Consider the following 15,093-nt stretch of genomic DNA (forward strand, 5'->3'; position numbering starts at 1 on the left):
CACAATCCAACTTTAAAGACAGCTATAGAGTGGGAGTAAACAAAAAGACAAACACGCGTGTTAACGGCTGTGCGCGAGCACTCGGGATGAAAGCCTGAGCAGGAATGGCCTCACCGCAGCGTTGATGCTGGGCAAATAGATGGTGATGGCAACGGTGTAGAACACGTGTTCAAAGACTAACCCTAAAACCCAGAGTAAACATCTATGCTCAGAGTTAGCATAATTTGGAGCTATTCAGGAATTGCAGAGAAATGCATTTTCACAGAAATCAAGATGTTATTTTTGTATACTATATCACTTAGACAACTGTGTTTCATTTGCTGTAATCAGTTTTTAAAAGTCAGATGGAAAAAGCAACTGAAGTCCTAGAAAATAGAAATGTAATTTTAAACTATCCAATAAAGCTGGAGGAGGAAGGGGAAAAAAAAAAAAAATAAATAAAGACAGCTATACAGGTACATAGGCTGCGGTCCATGGGGTCGCTAAGAGTCAGACACGACTGAGCGACTTCACTTTCGCTTTTCACTTTCATGCACTGGAGAAGGAAATGGCAACCCACTCCAGTGTTCTTGCCTGGAGAATCCCAGGGACGGGGGAGCCTGGTGGGCTGCCATCTATGGGGTTGCACAGAGTCGGACATGACTGAAACGACTTAGCAGCAGCAGCAGCAGCATACAGGTACAGCCACTACAGAGAATAGTATGGAGGTTCCTTAAAAAACTAAAAACGGAACTAGCATATGATCCAGCAATTGCACTTGTAGGCATAAACTCAGAGAAAATCATACTTGAGAAGGTACCTGCACCCTAGTGTTCATTGTAGCACCATTTACAGGACATGGAAGCAACCTAAATGTCCGTAACAGAGGACTGGATAAAGATAGAGCTCATATATTGCTCAGCCATTAAACAAGAAAAGAACAAAATTAATGCCATTTGCAGCAACATGGATGAACCTAGAGACTGTCATACTGAGTGAAGTCAGACTCAGAAAGACAAATATCATATGATTCAGCTTAATGCGTAATCTAAAAAAAAGGAGACTTTTTTGTAAATGAACTTATTTACAAACCACAAGTAAAGTCACAGATGTAGAGAACCAACCAGGGGGTAGGGGAATGGGGAGGGGTAAATTGGGAGATCGGAACTGACATATGCACACTACTATATATAAAATAGATGACATTATACAGATAAAGTAGATGACTAATGAGAATCTATTGTATAGAATAGGGAACTCTACTCAATACTCTGTAATGGCCTATATTCCAAAAGAATCTAAATAAAGGGCGGATATATCTATTTGTGTAATTGATCCACTTGGCTACATAAGTAAAACTAACACAACTTTGTAAATCAACTATACTCCAATAAAAAAAAAAATTTAAGGCCACAAATATTATTTTAAATAAAAAAGACACCTAACGAACTCCCTGCAGTTCACATCTAGCTAGCCTGGCATGTTTGTAAAGCTCCTTCTCCCGTTCGGCCCTGGCTGAAGTGGCCTTGGTGGACCGAGGGACTGGGCTGGGCGAACTGGAACCCCAAGAAGGGCCTGGACCCGGAGAAGCGTGAGGACACGGCCAGGAAGCGCCGCCCAGCCAGTGCCCCGAGCCTGGCGCCCCTGGGGCGGCCCCCAAGGCAGGGACCGCGGGGGCAACGGGGCCCCTCCCGGGATCACCTGCGCGCGATGGGGCGGGGCCGGGGGCGGGATCCCGGGGCAGCCGGAGCCCGGGCTGCTTCTGCGGCGCTGGCGGGAGGCGGAGCGGGGCGGCGGCCGGTGCGCGGGGCTCCCCCGAACAGGTAGGAGCAGCGGAAAGTGGGGGACCCCGAGTCTCCGGGGGCACGGGCGGTCCGGCTCGGGCGCGGCGGGTCACAGGCCACCTGCCGGCCTCGATCCTCGGAGGGGAGTCGGGAGAGGAAGGTGAGGGGTCCCCAAGTCCCACCCACCCCCCTCCCCCTTCGTTGGAGGAAGTGCCTGGGGTCTGCTCCTGGAGGGCGGTGGGCTGTGATCCGAGTGGAGAGGAAGGTCGGTTGTCTTTTTCGGGCTTTGGAAATGGGGACGGGACACGCGTCGCAAGCTCGACCCTCGCGGAGAAGCCCGCCTTTGGGGCGTGTTAACCCGAGCATCTGGCAGGCGAGTCGTTTCCTTGTCCCACCTCCCTCACTAAGCCTTTGGCGGAGGGGCCGAGACTCCCCGGAAGAAAAGAGACCCGGCCAGCCAGGAGGTTGAAATGATTTTAAAGCACTCAGGACCTCTGTTGGCTTCATCTGTGAAATGGGCATCTGGAAGGGTCGGCCCTGTGCGGAAGCCCCTCTTGGAGGAGTATCTACAATGAAAACTCACAGCTAGGAGGAAGAACCCAGGGTTCTAGTTCAGATCAGCCAACTCAGCAGCTCTGGAGAAAGGAGGCGGGACACGTTCTGTGGTCTGGGTACCTGTCAGGAGGAGGACATGGGTGTGTCATATACTAGGCGGGCTTCCAAGAATCTAGGAATCCCTCTAGTCTGGGAGGAGAGTCGGGAAGTTTCCTTGGAGGAAGTGGGATTAAGTGGCGCTAGTGGTGAAGAATCGGCCTGCCAGTGCAGGCGCTGCGGGAGACATAGGTTCAGTCGCTGCATGGGGAAGATCCCCTGAAGAAGACTGCCTGGGAAATCCCATAGATGGAGGAGCCTGGCAGGCTACAGTCCATGGGGTCACAAAGAGTCAGACACGACTGAGTAACGAAACAACAGCCATGAAGAAAGAAAGCATAGTGCTAAGAGCTTCTGCTTTGCAATCAGTCAGCCTGGGCGTTGGAATCCCTGCTCTGCCCCTTAAGTAAGGGTTAGTCGCTCAGTCGTGCCCTACTCTCTGTGACCCTATGGACTGCAGCCCACCAGGCTCCTCTGTCCATGAGATTTTCCAGGCAAGGATACTGGAGTGGGTTGCCAGTTCCTTCTCCAGGGGATCTTCCCAACCCAGGGATGGAACCCAGGTCTCCTGCACTGCAGGCAAAGTCTTTACCGACTGAGCTACAAGGGAGTCTTGGGCAGGACTTTGCATTTCTCTATTGTTTGCTTTACTCTGTAAACAAGGCAATTTCTTTGACATATTGTCAGATCCTCATCTGATTATCTGACAAGTGCTTAGGACAAGGTCTGTATATTATAGGCACTCAGTAAAAATGAGCTGTTAATTTCCACCAGACTGTAGCTTCCTGGAGTCAGGGGCCACGTCTCTTTGTTCACCATTATATGGTGCCCCATGGACAGAGGAGCCTGGCGGGCTCCAGTCCCTGGGGTCACAAAAGAGCCGGATACAACTTAGAGACTAAACAACAACAAAAACAGTAGGTCTCACCGCGCATTTGTTGAATGAATGAACGGTAAGTGAGCATGTAGTACCACAGTTGGCGTGTGGCAAGTAGTCAATAAATAGTGAATTTAGAGATGGCCAGGCCCTAACAGATGGGTATGGATAGGAGACGGTGGTCTAGGTGGATGGAGCGGTGTAACAGATTAAGATAAGCCCAAAGCAACAGATTTGGGGCACCCCTTCTTGAGAGGGGCAAGGGAGTAACATGATAAGCTCAGCCAGAGCGCAGAGTAGGGGAAGGCACACAGAATGCTGGAATCCTGACCTGGTGGCCACATGGCAGTAGATGGAGCAGCTGGAACTCTAGGTAGGTCAGATGCCTTTCTCACATCCTCTAAGTGTCCATCCCCAAGTTGCAGGGGTCAGGGATGCCAAGAGACAGCAAAGGACGGCGGGTGCCTGATGAGAACGGAAGAGGAAGCGGGAAAGGGGCTCCCGTGGCCCCTTCATGGCAGTGGGACCTTTCTCACCTGGTCCTGCTGTGTCCTGGCTGCTGGTGAGATAGCTGAAGGGGGCCGTGTGGGGCCAGGAGGGCCGACCCCCCCCAGGTGTGCGTGCTGAGCCAAGCTCATGGGGAGCTGGGCCAGGGGATCGTGCTGGGTCTCTGGGGAAATCTGCTCTGTGGGGAAAAGCTTATCCCCACAGCTTATCCCCACAGTCCTTTGTCTCCTCCTGTGGACCATGGCCACTGCTGCCTCAGGCCGGGAGGGAGCTGTGTCCTCGAGGTGGAACCACTCTTAGCCAAGTGAGGAGCCTACAGCCTGTCTTACGTCCTGGCAGGCAGCCTGTTGAGGGTTCCATCTCCCTGCAGTGACTAGGAAAGCAGAGATCTGAACTGGAGGTGAGAGATTTGGGCAAACACATCAAGAGGACATGGGAAGCACTGTATCTCTCTCAAGAGCCAAGTTCAAAACATTTCCTCTTAGCACTTTCCATAATTGCTCATAATCGTTGGATATCTGTGTTTCCCACTGACTTGTAAACTCAGGGAGTAAGCCTGCCGCCTTTCTCACCATATGCCTGCCTACAACAGTGCCCCTGCACAGAGCAGGCATTCAGTGAATGTCTGTGGAATGCATGAACCCAGGCTGAGAACTGGGGCTCTTGGCTTTGAGAGGAGAGCTTTGATTTTCCAGAGAGAGCATCTCTTTACAGAAGTGATGTAGACACCCCAAATTCTCCCCTCCTAACCACCTCCCCACCGCCACCCTTATCTCCCATCCAATCCCCACCCTCTACCTTGAAAGGCGTGTCCCCCATCACATCTTCTGAGCCTCTGCCTTCTCTCCTGCCACCATCAAGGTCTTTTCTCAGGGAAGAATCCCCTGCTGGTAGAATTTACACCTGAGGGACAGGCCTGGACACTGTGCTGCTTCTCCCAGCCGGATAGTCAGCCCTCTAACGACCCCCTAGGCTCTGAGAGGAGGAAAGCAACATCCAGTCTGATCCCTATCCTGCAGGATCACAGGGTATAGGAGCTACAGTTCAATTCAGTTCAGTAGCTCTGTCATGTCTGTCTCTTTGTGACCCCATGGACTGCAGCCCGCCAGGCCTCCCTGTCCATCACCAACTCCCGGAGTTTACTCAAACTCATGTCCATTGAGTCAGTGATGCCATCCAACCATCTCATCCTCTGTCATCCCCTACTCTTCCCACCTTCCATCTTTCCAAGCATCAGGGCCTTTTCAAATGAGTCAGTTCTTCACATTAGGTGGCCAAAGTATTGGAGTTTCAGCTTCAGCATCAGTCCTTCTGATGAATATTCAGGACTAATTTCCTTTAGGTTGGACTGGTTGGATCTCCTTGCAGTCCAAGGGACTCTCAAGAGTCTTCTCCAATCAGCTCAGTTCAGTTCAGTCGGTTAGTCGTGTCCAACTCTTTTTGACCCCATGAACTGCAGCACACCAGGCCTCCCTGTCCATCACCAATTCCCAGAGTTCACTCAGACTTACATCCATCAAGTTGGTGATGCCATCCAGCCATCTCATCCTCTGTTGTCCCCTTCTCCTTCTGCCCCCAATCCCTCCCAGCATCAGAGTCTTTTCCAATGAGTCAACTCTTCGCATGAGGTGGCCAAAGTACTGGAGTTTCAGCTTTAGCATCATTCCTTCCAAAGAAATCCCAGGGCTGATCTCCTTCAGAATGGACTGGTTGGATCTCCTTGCAGTCCAAGGGACTCTCAAGAGTCTTCTCCAACACCACAGTTCAAAAGCATCAATTCTTCAGTGCTCAGCTTTCTTCACAGTCCAACTCTCACATCCATACATGACTACTGGAAAAACCATAGCCTTGACTAGACAGACCTTTGTTGGTTATTGATATTTCTCCCAGCAATCTTGATTCCAGCTTGTGCTTTTTCCAGCCCAGCGTTTCTCATGATGTACTCTGCATAGAAGTTAAATAAGCAGGGTGACAATATACAGCCTTGATACACTCCTTTTCCTATTTGGAACCAGTCTGTTGTTCCATGTCCAGTTCTAACTGTTGCTTCTTGACCTGCATACAGATTTCTCAGGAGGCAGGTCAGGTGGTCTGGTATTCCCATCTCTTTCAGAATTTTCCACAGTTTGTTGTGATCCATGCAGTCAAAGGCTTTGGCATAGTCAATAAAGCAGAAATAGATGCTACAGGAACCCTTAAAGATAATAGAGGGCTCCTTCAGGTGAGGAAACTGGAGTCCAGAAAGGATGAGATATACCCAGTGAAGAACTGTTAGGGGAGACTCAAGTCTCCTTATCCGAGTGCTTTGTCACTACAGCGATCTGGGAGATTCTCTGGGAATATGAATACTACAACACTTCCCTTTACTTTCCAGTCTTCCAATAAAATAGAATGGAAGGTTAAAAAAGGAAAGGTTAAGTGGATTTTAAGTTGCCCAGTAAACCCTTTTAATTAAAAAGAAGAAAAAAAAAAACCTCATATATATTGAAAATAAAGACCCCAAGTTATATATGTTCAATTTACTTTTTAAAAGATATATGTTTGATATTGGAGAAAAATAATCCAAAGCAGGAATCTCTCTAACCTTGGCCAGGTATTGCTGGCCAAGCAGTGCCTGTGCTGGGGTGGACCCTGCAGGCTACCATGCCAGGGCCTCTGCAGGCAGCCCAGAATCAGTGGCGGGTTTGTTTGTCCTGGACCACCTCCAAGCACAGAGCGCACTGCCCTATCGGTTTCTGCATCTCCATCCATCCGGCCTCCTGATGCAGTCATTGGCGTCTGGGTTTCTGATATCCCACTCTTTGCTTCGGGATCTGGCAGGGTGGATCCTGCTTTGTCTTTTTTCAAAGGAGTTCCTCATCAGGACGATAGGTCCTCCGTGGGCAGGAGGAGGCAGGAAGGGAGAAAGGGGACCAAGCCAAGGCCAGAGCCTGCCAGTCAGCAAGTCTCCGTGGATTCCTCAGCAGGGCTGGGTGTCAGTACAGTTGAGGGGTAGGACCAGAGCATGGCAGCTGGGCTGGAACCTCTCCTGTGGTTTGATGCTCCCGGGGCTGGTGGCTGTAGTTTGGCCTAAGGAAGGAAAAGGGGGTGTGCCGATCTCTAAAGACAGAAGAAGCCTGTTCTTCAGCCAGCTTCCAGGCCTGTGGTGAGGAGCCTCCTGCCTGGGCCGGACACTCCTGAGCCGTTGGGGCCCTCAGCAGGGCTGCCAGGTCCTATGGTACCCAGTGGGTGGCTCGAGGAGGTGGAGGGGGCAGGGTTGGAAGCTCCTGGCATGTCAGGGGTCCGTCAGACCCTGGATGGCCAGGGCAGCCTCAGCCAGCCGGGAGGATGGGGCGCAGAGCAGGGAGGGAGGCCTCGGTTTTTGAGCTGTGGGATTTTGTTCAAGCCACATCACCTCCCTGAGCCTCGGCTTCCCAATTTATTAAAGGGGATGCTATCCAAGGCCCTTAACTTATAAAGATGCGTTTCCCTTCCCCTTCAGAGAAGCTTGTCTCGGTACCTACTGAGTCAGCTGTTCGGGCCAACGAGCATCAGGGTGTTTCAGTTCTTCCACAGTTCACCCATCGTTCATTCATTCACTCAGTCACTCACTCATTCGTCAAGACTAACACCTGCCTCTGGCCTGTGCTGAAAGTTCAGGGAGACCTCGTTTTCCTGCTGTGTGTCTAGTTTCTTGCAGAGCCCCCAGCACATGCGGCCTGGCCTTCCGCAGCTCCCATCTGTTCCTCTACCAGGGATCATCTCTTTCAGTCTGCTGTGCAATAAAAAGCAATAGTGTGGGGCTTCCCTGGCGGTCCAGTGGTTAAGTCACTGTGCTTCCAATGCAGGGGGCGTGGGTTTGATCCCTGGTTGGGGAACTAAGTTCCCACATGTCCCGTGGCACAGCCAAAAAAAATTAACCCTATGAGGACTTCCCTGGTGGTTCACAAGTGGTTAAGACTCCACTCTCCCAATGCAGGGGGCATGGGTTTGATCCTTGGTTGGGGAACTAAGATCCCACATGCTGCACTGCATGGCGGAAAAATAAATAAAATGAATAAAAAATTAAAAATGCAGTGGTGTAACTTGTTCCCTCAGCTGCTATCCCTGATCCCCTAATGCTCCTTCAGATATTCCTAAGGTTTTAGCCTTCAGGTCTCAGAGAGAGATAAATGGTCAGTGGTTAATTCCTGCTTGCTGAGGGTTTGCTGGGGCCCACACAGCACTAAATGCGCCACATGCCTCCGTCCCTTTCCCACCCACGGCAGCCCAGGAAGTGAGTGGTTTTCCCTCGCTCGCTGCCGAGGTTCCCAGAGGGCTGGCGGTCACAGAGCTCACCCGGGATGCCATTTTGCCTTGGTGGCCCCTTGCTCCATAAAAAACATTCAGTTATATTAATAACTGTATTGGTACATTAAAACATTTTCTTCATCCTAAAAGTTCCTGTTTTCTTCTGATTTTGAAAGAAATAAGAAACATTTTTATGTTTCCCAAAAGTCTTGTGAGCCCTGGGCACTTGGTCTCCTGGGTCCTGGAGAGATGCAGACCCTGAGGCTAGGCAGAAGCTAGGCTGAGATTCCAGGAAGTCCTAACCTCCTCCCTGTACTGCCCTTCAGCAATTAAGAAAAAAAAAAAAGAACAGGCAAGAAACTGCAGAAAAGGGACTAGTTATCCAAACTCCTAATGCCTGTGGTGGTGTTAGTAGTTCTTTCTGGAAAATGTCACTTGGTTTATTTCCTCACCTCCCTCCCAACTTTTCTCCCTCCCTCTCACTATTTCTTGACCAAAACTTTTCCAAGAGCCAAGTCCAGTCTGTCCTCTTTTGTGGAAACTGTAGGTGCCCTACGTTGGTCTTCTCTCCAGTCTCAGACCTTAACGGTAACTGGTTTGCCCAGAGGACAAAAGAGGATTGATTTATTGTACAGAAGCAGCTCCATGTTCCTACCTAATCCCCAGAAACGATGTCATTGGTCAGAGTAATAATAACAACAGCGATTCATATTTTTGAGAGCTCTCAGGGTGCTCGGCATTTGCTAATCATTTGTAATCACTTGGCATGAATTGTCTCCTGAAAACCTAACCCTATGGGAGAGTAGGGGGAAAATTGAGATATCTTCTCCGTCCTCCAGAAGAAAAGGTGGCAGAATGTGAATCTAGAATCAAGGTTGACAAATTTAGTTATCTTTAAGCATGAGGTATGTCAATTAAAGAAAAGCAAGATGATATTTTTTTCATCTCCATTTTGCAGATGAAGAAACTGAGGCTTAGAAAGACTAAGTGAGATGCTCGAAAGGCAGGACCAGGATGGGGACCTTAGTAGGGAACTAGGCTGAGTCTGTTAGTCTGCTATCAGAGCGTGAACCCCGCGAGGGCAGGGACCGTATCCCATGGTCTCCCCCATCATCTGGCACAGTGCCGTGGTACACACACTTACAGTGTGGAATGAGTGACTGACGTCTGCACTGTTCTCTAAAGACACTTACCCGCTTTGGGTCCCTGCTCCTTGTCTTGGGACAGTCACTGCCTCCTGTCCCTGTAGTGCAGAAGTTGGCAGCTACAGCCCTGGGGGAGTCTGCTGTTGTTTTAGTCGCTAAGACATGTCCAACTGTTTTGTCACCCCATGGACTGCAACCCACCAGGCTCCTCTGTCCATTGGGTTTCCCAGGCAAGAATGCTGGAGTGGGTTGCTATTTCCTTCTCCAGGGCATCTTCTTGACCCAGGGATCGAATCTGAGTCTCCTGCATTGGCAGGAAAGTTCTTTACCACTGAGTCACCACGGAAGCCCCTGGAGCAGCTCAAAGCCCTGCTGAGATGAGGAATCAATCAAAACAGACCAAGGCTCAGGTATTCACTTGCCCATCAATGCCCTTCCAACCCCAGCCCCCACCCTAGTCTGTAGAATCCCTCCGAAGGAGTTGACCTCCTGCCAAGGCTGCTGCTCCCTGGAACTCAGAGATGAAGCCTGGCAGACACACAGGCAGCGTGCCAACCAGAAGAGAGTGGCTGAAGGAGTCTGTGTCTCTCTGCCCCTGGGCTCATTTTTTCTTTTCCAAGTGCCTCTGGCTCTTCCGCAGGGCATATTACCGGGCTGAGAGCAAGTATCCCCAGGGGAACCTGAATTCACTCACCAAAATAATTAGATGCCTAAGAAGTACAACTGTTATAAGAGACAGTAAATCAAGCAGCATATGTCATCTGAAGCAGAACGATTGAAGTAGATGGACCAAGATTTTGAAGTAAAGCATGATAATTTTATTATCTTTATTAAAAAGACAAGAGAAGACCTTTGTAGAATAATACAAGGACAAGTCATAGGAGACAACCAAAGCACAAGATTAGCTATGAAACTTCCAGTTTTTGTTGGTTAACTGCTAAGGGGTGTCCCACTCTTTTGCTACCCCATGGACTGCAGCACCCCGGGGTCCTCTGTCAATGGGATTTTCTAGGCAAGAAGACTGGAATGGGTTGCCATTTCCTCCTCCAGGGGATCTTCCTGACCCAGGGATCAAACTGTGATGCCTGCTTGGCAGGCGGATTCTTTGCCCCTGTGCCACCAGGGAAGCCCATGGAAGATATACTACTTAAAATAAAGGACACACCTGGCAGAAGTCCTCGCCTCCCCTCTACTTAGCCGCAGGTCTAAGCACCACAGAGGAAAGCGCTCTGTTCTCACGTTCCGTAAACAGAACAGAGCTCTGCAATCCAGCCGGACCCTGTGCCCCAGCGACGAAAGAGACATTGCTGTCTCTCAGCCTGTTCCTTTCTCCACTTCTTCATTCAGAAATGCTTCACATTGCCTCATTATACGTTTTGGGCCAATATGGCTGTCAAATTAACTCTGAATCAGGTTCTGGCACAAAAGAAAAAAAAAACAAATTTGTAGTGAAAAAAAAAATAAAGGACACAATAGATGGTTAAAATATCAGGTTGGATACAATTGAATTAACATTTCCCAGCTGGTGCTAGTGGTAAAGAGCCTGCCTGCCAATGCAGGAGACATAAGAGACACACGTGGGTTAGATCCCTGGGTCAGGAAGATCCCCTGGAGGAGGGCATGGCAATCCATGCCAGTATTCCCCTAGAGAATCCCATGGACAGAGAATCCTGGCCAGGCTATGGTCCATAGGGTCACAAAGAGTCAGACACAACTGAATTGACTTAGCATGCATGCATTCAGTAAAGAGGAAAATCAGATTGAGAACTGTCCCAGAAGGAAGCAGGAAAAAATAAAAAGATAACAAATGAAAAAGAAAATCAAAGAGAGACGGAGAGTAAAAGTAGGTGTCCTGAAAGGAGAGAAGACAAAAAATGCAGAATAAGGAAGAACTGAAGAAATAATGGAGATTAAATGTTCCAGGATTAAAGGAAAATGAATGAAATCAGACTGAAAGGACTCATGGAGTCGCCAACAGCAGAAAAATCCACACAAAATATCGTGATAAAATTGAAAATCTGAAAGACAAAGAGGAAGGGCAGAGAGAAATAGCCTCCCTTACAAAGCGCCAAGATTTAGACTGATGTTATACATCTTAATAACAACACTTGATCAAGGAAGTCAAAGAATAATGTTATTATAAGAATTGAAAGAAGACAGCCCTTTCAATCCAGAATTTTAAAGGCAGCCAAATCGTCATTCAAACATGAGGTCATACTAAAAATATTCTTAGACAAATAAAGCCTTAGAAGGTGGAACACACAAAGACCCACATTGAAAATACTCTGAAGGAACTACTTAAATAATAAAAGAAACAAACCCAGGAGCTGCTGCAGGAGCTGTCGGAAGTCAGGGGTCAATGCAAGAAACAGAAATAGAAATCAGCATTTTTGGTAGGAAGGGATTTTATGCACCCGATTCTTTTAAAATATTGGAAAGGCCGGAGGCTTCCAAAACACTGCAGACTGGAGAGCTCTGGCACCTGCCATAGTCAGGAAGGCGAAGGAATCATGAAGCTTCGTGGAACTACTGAATTTAAGGATACATGACCACGGTCATGTGATCCAGGGATCCAGACGCTGGTCTGCTGTAACTACCTGGATTCTGAATCTCAGAGTCTGGCTACAACACTCACTCCATCTTTTTAAACAGAAGACCTGCCTTGGGACCAGACAATTTGGGAGGTAACACTGTCCAGCTAGAATGACATTGATCTGTTTCATCTAATTTATTTTGTTGCTTTCTATTGATGGCAAGTTTTCCATTTTCAGAAATAATAAAACATTTCTGTTTACAGGTTATTTTTTAATGTTTTAAAAGAAAAGTCGGTCCAGGGATCTCAAGCCATCATAATTGGTGCAAACAATTATTATAAGTAGTCAGAGGTGGAAGAGGTGTCCTGGGGAGGAGAAGATAGTCGGGTGTCATGACCAAGGAAGGTTTAGATTGGGGTAGCATTGGGAAGACGGCACTGGAGGAAAGGCCAATGTGCTGATTGTCTGTCCCTGTGTAACCAGCTGCTCCAAGACTTAGTGGCCTGATAGCTCTAAGGTTGAGCGGACTCAGTGGAGAGGTCCTCACTTGGGGTCTGACACGTGGTTTCTGCCTGACATTCACGTCTCAAGGCTCAGCTGGTCTGGGTGTCTATGGTGGCTCACTCACGTGGCGGCTTAGTGACACGTGGCTGTCAGTTGAGGGCACAGCTGGGGCTGTCAACTAGCACATCTACCCATGGCCTCTGCACAAGCCTGGGGCTTCTCAGAGCATGTCAGCTGGGTTCCAAGAAGGAGCGAGCATTTTTAGAGGCAGGAAGCAGAAGCCTCCCTGAAGGGCTTTAACCCCAACAGCCAGTATCACTTCTGCCATATCCTAGGGGTCCCAGCAGTCATGGGGCCCACCTAGATTCAAGGGAGTAGAGAAACAGACTCCATCTCTTCAGTGGGGAGATAACTGTGCAGCTAGTAATAGCTTCCCAGTGTGGGAGGCACAGGTGAGGCATGGGTGAGTTTAGGGAGACAGGAAGTCACTCATTCCTGCCTAGGGTTGGGAAGAAAGGGAGGAGACAGGTGCTGGTGGATAAAACTGGAAAAGGTTCATGGAAGACTTTGGTTGATAAGACAGAGAATGATGGTTTTATTCTGTGACCAGACAGAAGTAGATGGATGGTACTGGAATAAAAGAGAGACACCATGCAGAAGGCCAAGGTCTCAGCAATTTTTTCTCCAACAAAGGATCCCTAGGGGAGACAGTAGTAGCTTCTGTTTCTTTACAGTAGAATATCCCAGCAGCATGAAGGAGTGGAAAATACACACACACACACACACACACTGCCCTCAATCCACTAAGCACTTGTTAGACAATTATTGTATGGCAAGTGCATGGCCACACCAGGCACTGTGGAAAGAAGTCTATGATTCAGAAACCACTGGGCTGTCCTGCAAATTCTGGCATTTCTACATTCATTCTATAGCTTCTAGTTCTCCTCTTGGACTCTTCATTGCCCCTAGATCCTTTGCAAGGACAATGAAAAAGCAAAAAGATAGGACACTGAAAGATGAACTCTCCAGGTGGGTAGGTGCCCAATATACTAACACCCGGTTGAGGATATGACTGGTGATACAAGTAAAGTCTGATGCTGTAAAGAGCAATATTGCATAGAAATCTGGAATGCTAGGTCCATGAATCAAGGCAAATTGGAAGTGGTCAAACAGGAGATGGCAAGAGTGAACATCAACATTTTAGGAATCAGTGAACTAAAATGGACTGGAATGGGTGAATTTAATTCAGATAACCATTATATCTACTACTGTGGGCAGGAATTCCTTAGAAGAAATGGAGTAGCCCTCATAGTCAACGTAAGAGTCTGAAATGCAGTACTTGGATGCAATCTCAAAAATGACAGAATGATGTCTGTTCGTTTCCAAGGCAAACCATTCAATATCACAGTAATCCAAGTCTATGCCCCAACCAGTAACGCTGAAGAAGCTGAAGTTGAATGGTTCTATGAAGACTACAAGACCTTCTAGAACTAACACCCAAAAAAGATGTCCTTTTCATTATAGGGAACTGAAATGCAAAAGTGGGAGAAGGCAATGGCATGCCACTCCAGTACTCTTGCCTGGAAAATCCCATGGACGGAGGAGCCTGGTAGGCTGCAGTCCATGGGGTTGCTAAGAGTCAGACACGACTGAGCGACTTCACTTTCACTTTTCACTTTCATTGGAGGAGGAAATGGCAACCCACTCCAGTGTTCTTGCCTGGAGACAGCAGGGCCTGGTGGGCTGCCATCTATGGGGTCGCACAGAGTCAGACACGACTGAAGTGACTTAGCAGCAGCAGCAGCAGAATGCAAAAGTAGGAAGTCAAGAGATACCTGGAGTAACAGGCAAATTTGGCTTTGGAGTACAAAACGAAGCAGGTCAAAGGCTAACAGAGTTTTGCCAAGAGAACACAATAGTCATAGTAAACACCCTCTTCCACCAACACAAGAGAAGACTCCACACATGGACGTCATCAGATAGTCAATACTGATTTCGGACTGATTATATTCTTTGCAGCCAAAGATGGAGAAGCTCTATACAGTCAGCAAAAACAAGACCGGGAGCTGACTGTGGCTCAGATCATGAACTCCTTATTGCCAAATTCAAACTTAAATTGAAGAAAGTAGGGAAAACCACTAGACCATTCAGGTATGACCTAAATCAAATCTCTTATGATTATACGATGGAAGTGACAAATAGATTCAAGGGATTAGATCTGGTAGATAGAGTGCCTAAAGAACTATGGACAGAGGTTCGTGACATTGTACAGAAGACAGGGATAAACACCATCCTCAAGAAAAAGAAATGTAAAAAGGCAAAATTGTTGTCTGAGGAGGCCTTAGAAATAGCTGAGAAGAGAAGTGAAAGGCAAAGGACAAAAGGAAAGATACACCTATTTGAGTGCAGAGTTCCAGAGAATAGCAAGGAGAGATAAGAAAGCCTTCATCAGTGATCAGTGCAAAGAAATAGAGGAAAGCAATAGAATGGGAAAGACTAGAGATCTCTTCAAGAAAATTAGAGATATCAAGGGAACATTTCATGCAAAGATGGGCTCAATAAAGGATAGAAATGGTATGGACCTAACATAAGCAGAAGATATTAAGAAGAGGTGGAAAGAATACACAGAAGAACTGTACAAAAAAGACCTTCATGACCCAGATAATCATGATGGTGTGATCACTCACCTAGAGCCAGACACCCTGGAATGCAAAGTCAAGTGGGCCTTAGGAAACATCACTATGAACAAAGCTAGTGGAGGTGATGGAATTCCAGTTGAGCTACTTCAAATCCTAAAAGATGATGCTGTGAAAGTGCTGCACTCAATATGCCAGCAAATTTGG

At 48.0% G+C, this 15,093-nt stretch overlaps 1 protein-coding gene across 2 annotated transcripts in view; it reads left to right on the top strand.

The window, feature by feature from the left end:
* The first annotated feature begins 1,708 nt into the window (after positions 1–1,708).
* Positions 1,709–15,093, top strand: part of NCMAP (non-compact myelin associated protein) — a 48,072-nt gene continuing 34,687 nt past the window's right edge. Inside the window, exon 1 of one of the 2 annotated variants that reach the window (XM_086328505.1) lies at positions 1,709–1,802. The gene's annotated coding sequence lies outside the window, so the exon portion shown is untranslated. Of the gene's footprint in view, positions 1,924–15,093 lie in introns of both variants that reach the window. The other variant, XM_086328519.1, reaches the window with a different exon arrangement.

The sequence above is a fragment of the Bos grunniens genome, chromosome 2, assembly GCF_055505025.1.
Source record: "Bos grunniens cultivar Pamir isolate PY7600 chromosome 2, Bosgru_T2T1.0, whole genome shotgun sequence".
NCBI classification, from domain to species: Eukaryota; Metazoa; Chordata; class Mammalia; order Artiodactyla; family Bovidae; genus Bos; species Bos grunniens.